The sequence below is a fragment of the Camelus ferus genome, chromosome 11 (genome assembly GCF_009834535.1).
Source record: "Camelus ferus isolate YT-003-E chromosome 11, BCGSAC_Cfer_1.0, whole genome shotgun sequence".
Lineage (NCBI taxonomy): Eukaryota > Metazoa > Chordata > Mammalia > Artiodactyla > Camelidae > Camelus > Camelus ferus.
In genome coordinates this window covers 15,000,173-15,005,226 of record NC_045706.1, presented here as the reverse complement: position 1 = coordinate 15,005,226, position 5,054 = coordinate 15,000,173, and positions in this window count along the sequence as shown.

Below are 5,054 nucleotides of genomic sequence, written 5' to 3'. Positions count from 1 at the left end.
TGGGTAGTTTTATTTTTCGCCCTGTAAGTTCTTCCTCCCAAGTAAGTTGTGCATGAAAGATTGATACCAAATGCCTGGGAGTATCGGGAAGGCATGCATAGGAGCTTTTCCAGTGTATATATAACTTTTTATTACTTAAAGTTTCTGAAGAAAATATGGCTCCACGTCAGTACTGGATCAGTCTAATTGATAAATACATGAGTGTTATTTTTTGGACTTTATGTATGTTTGATATATTTCATAATAAAATGTGTCTTCTCCCTATCACAGTCGGCCTCTTTCACATAATAAATGTTCTCTGGTTTGTCGTTGCTTTGATCTCTGCTCTTCTTTTCCTGTCCGCTCTGGGGTCATCAGCCTCTTTCTCTCCATCCTGACGTGGATCACTTGTCCTTCGGCCCTTGGGCTCGCAGCTGCTTGACCCCGGAAGGCACCTTCTCTTTCTGCCCCTGCCATGCATAGGTGCCTTTCCAGATCTGTAGCCACTTAGATTTTTAGTGTAGATAGAATTACATTTTCTGAAGCACAAATAAAGTTAACAATTTAAGTTAAAAAGCTAAGCTATATAAAAGCTGAGTATATATTTTTCTTGAAGTGCATAGTCATCTTAAACTCTAAACTCGCATGTGCAGAATTTAGGGCCAGCTGACTTTCCTGCCAGCCCCTAAGTTTCTGTTAGGGAATTTTCCCATGATATAAGTATCAGACTGTGATGACAACCTAAGAAGATGTCACCAGCTCAAAGAAGAAACTTGACTTCTTTTTTTTTTTTTTTTTTTACTGAGATAATATGTATCAGCTAGATTAAATGGAGTTTTTCCTCATGTAAAAAGTTGTTCAAACATTGATGTGCTTCTATTAGATAAAACTTCAAGCTGCTCTGCCCAGTAACATTCTTTGAACTTCACAGCCAGATTTCCCATGTGTTCTTATTGCCAGCAGCATTTTTACTAACTTCCTTTTCTTACTGGCACATAATAGGAGCACTGGACGCTTACTTCGTTCATACCCTGTTCAATTCCAGCCACAATGAAAATGCAAATGAAAACTGCAATCACAGAATTGGCCTTGTTATTAAGGAAAATTAAGGGAAGCAAGTCAAAGAACACATAAAAAAAAAAATCTTAAGTCCAAGTTCATCAGATTCCAAGGTTTTATCATATGGTACATGCCGGAAATTTGAAGAGAAACACATGGAATGGGGTTTAATATTATTTCATTGTTGAGCTATTTGCCTTGTTCCCAGAGAAAGACTAAATCTATAGCACTAGACTCACAAGTAGAGATATGGGTTAAGTGTCTCCTGGATTAATTCTACATGTTCTCGCACTGGACCACCAGATCTTATTTTTGAGTAGGTTAAAGAAATTTCCTACTTGAGCATTAATATTTAATGATTAATTAATCAATCATTAGTATTTACTGAGCCCAAGCCGTGTGCCTGACACTGAGGTATAGGCGCTGTATTTACTGCTCAGTAGAGCCACGTGGGGCCCGTCCCAGCCCCAGCCCCAAGGCTCCCTCCCGATGCAGAGTTCAGTCACAGACGAGTACACCAGAACTGACATTGTGATAGTTTATTCCTTGGCAGAGGCCATGTAAATACTGAGGCAAATCAGATCCATTTTGCAAAGGAAGAGATTCTTAACAACATGGATTAAGCAGTGAACTGGGAAGTGGGGGAAGATGTATTTGATAGGCCTTTTGGTAGAATTTTTTCACTAGGGCTGCTAAAAATGTAAAAGTTTCAAAATTTTGAATGAGGGTGAAAATATAGCCTGAACTCAAGCTCTCTTGCTGTATAATAAATGTTCTAGAAAACTGGTATGTGAGGATCCTTATCAGCAGGGCCCTAAAACTGCCAGATTCTAGGGGAGGAATAAGGTCGCTGCGCGCCCCACTGCTCTGAGGCCGCCAGCCCAAAGTAATAAACCATTAATGTGACCAACCATCACCAGCACGACTGCTGCCTGGATCTGGCAGACAGCTCTTCTGGGATGAGCCTGAGTGACCCTGGGCTACTCACTAGTGCGGGTGTTCTGTAGCCAGATCTGCACCCAACAGAAGGTTCTCAAAGGTGCCATTTGTTTGTTTCTCCAGATAAAAGGAGTTGGAGGGCAGCTGGCGTTTCCACACATGCAGTTAAGAGTTGTAGGATGGTTTTTCCCGCCGGAATTAAAGGGAGGTTCAGATGCAGTAAGACTTCTGTCCGTATGCACGGGGCGAGAGTTGCAGAGGGCTCCCCCAGGAACCGCTGACACCTTTTCTGTGCCTGAACATCGTTCAGATTACTGTTCAGGCACTGCAGTCTGACCTCCCTCAGAAAGTTCTTGAATCTTGTCAGTAGCTTTCAGATAACGTTGGTTTCATGCCCAATCTCATGCCATTTTCCTGTGCTTTCCTTGAGGTCCATTTTACCATTTTCCAAGGTCCATTTTACCTTGAGACCCTGAGATGGTGCTGTTTTTAAAACCTTGTCCTGATACCCTTTTGATGAGCACGTGCTCACCTCCTGTAAAACAAGCCTTCCAGGAAGTGAGATGGACCATGAGGTTGATAAGAGGCAGGCAGAGCCTACTCTGCCACCTCCAGGGGTGCACCCAGATTCCTCTCAAAATGCATTCAGTGAGTACTTCTGTTAAGGCCTGTCCGTGCATGTGAAAACTAAAGATACACAGTTTGGGAATATTGACAGTTTTGAAGTAGAGTGCTTATGCAGTTTGGGATGCTGGTTGAATGACTAAATGTTACTTAGCCCTTTGCCTTTGTAGACGTCTATACCATGTTTACTTGATGCAGCCAGAAAGCATCACATTTTCCAAAAGTAAATCCAGTAAAACCCTGTGCATAATTCTTTTTACAGAGTTGAGACGCTTTAACCCTTAGACCAATTGCTCCCTGCCCCAAACCTAAGGGTCTTTGGCTTCAAGATGGCAGTATTTCTGTTCCTCATGTCCCTCTGCCACACCTTTGTTTTCTCACACTACCCTTAGCTCCAGTTTTTGCTCTGGCTTAATTTGCTGCCTGTGGGGCACTTCAGAATCAGGCCCTTTGTTTGCTCTGGGATGGTTTCTTTGCCATTTAATATGCTTTGTTTCCTGTTCTTTCACTTCTCAACAAGAGGGTTCTGGCTGCTCTGTGGGTTCTGGGAAATCCATAACTTTTGTGGCTCTATTATGCATCCTCCTTTGGGTTTTTTTGTTTTGTTTTGTTTTGTTTTTAATGTGAGCACCTTGCATTATCATTTGGGGGACTGGATGCAAAGAATTTGAATTGGGCTCCCATAGATTAGGGAAACAGTCTACCCATCAACTTCTAATTTTATAGGCCAGGGAATTGAACATTCAATCAAAAATTAAGCATATTTTCTCTGGCAGAAAGCCAGTAGGGAGGAGAGCTGGAATGGGAACCCAAAACTTCACCTCCAAAGCAGTGCTCGCTCCACTGCCCTGGGCGTCTCCCACTGCACACTGCTGAGCGCTGAAGTCTCCATTTCTCTCTGCATGGAATTCAAAGTTGTCTTTGTGCCTTGTGTGTTTACCACTGAGACATGCTGTACAGGGTAACTCACAAGTTAATTCACGTTTTTAAAGGTCACTTACTATGGAGAGTTACCAAGCATCGGAGCCACAAAGATGAATAAGGCAAGTCCTTGGAAGCAAGAGGCTCACAAGCCCTTTGGGATGAAGGTCCTTCGTGGTAACTATTTTTTAAATTTCCACAGGTCTTTGCAAAGGAGGCGTTGCCAGGGTGACAAAAGCAGTTGTCCAGCCTCTCTGTATTAAAAGCCTCTACTGTTCGTCTCTGCCTCACGCAGCACCCTCCAGGACCTGGGCCGCCTGATTTTCCGCCTCCCCACGCCCATACCTGATAGAAAGACACACTGACTAAACTTTGACGTGAAGAAGTTCAAAGAAACTGATGTCTCCACCAGTATTGTATAGTTTCAGCCTTTTTACTTCTCAATCATGGAATGAAAATGTGAAACACCCCCAACTAAAGATTTAAAACTGTCAGGAACATCCAGCATTTAAATGGGGCTTCTCTAAGGTAAACCTGCTTAGGCAAAGGCGTGCCGGTAAATGTTACCAACCAATCTGAACAGGTAGGGGAGAGGGCTGTCAGCTGTGAAATGCCCACTTTCACCAGGGCTTGGTCTGCTCTTCTCAAACCCCTGCTCTGTCTAGAGTGGCACAGGCCACCCCGACTTGTGGCTACTGAACACTTAAAATGTGGCTAGTCCAAATGGAGCTGTGCTGAAAATGTGAAGTGCAACAGAATTCCAAAGACTTAGCTTAAAATAGCTCTTATATTGATTACATGTTGAGATAATATTTGGGAGCTACTGGGTAATTAAATTAAGTTCACCTGTTCCTTTTCAAGTTAATGTGGCTACTAGACTCTTTAAAATCACCTGTGGCTTGCATTGTATTGCATCACCTGCCTGGGACAATGTCCGTCTAGAGGCAGAGACCCTCCCCCTCTCTCCCCACAGAGCATTTAGACCTGCAGTCAAGTTCCCCTGCACAGGTGCTCATGAGTTAACGTCTGCTGCTCGGGTGCAGCTGTGTTTTTACATTTGGGTGCTCAGTAAATGTTATTGGGAGGAACGAATGAGGTGAAAAATTGAAGCCTCTTTTTCTCTTTGGTGAAGTTTGCAACTTTACATTAGCCGGGGCCACTTTTGTTGGAAGCTGTCCATATGGGGAAGGTTGGAAACCAATTGAGAACCACCAAGGGAAATGTGATGTTTTTAGGATTTTTTGAAAAGGAAAGGTGTAAAAACAAAATTATTACTAGTCTATCAGATAGATATTTACAAGAATACAAGAATAATGGGAAAGGGACATGGAAAAGAGGAAACAGGTCAGTCTTCCTGGGGCAGTTTGATAATACACAGCAAAAGCCTTAATTACACACACACACGCGCGCCCTACAGCTCTTTCTTGCAAGGGATTAATTGGACAAAAGCACAAATATCTAACTTACAGGGGAAAGGGGGTAGAAAGGGATAAACTGGGAGTTCCAGATTTGCAAATATTTACTATATGTTA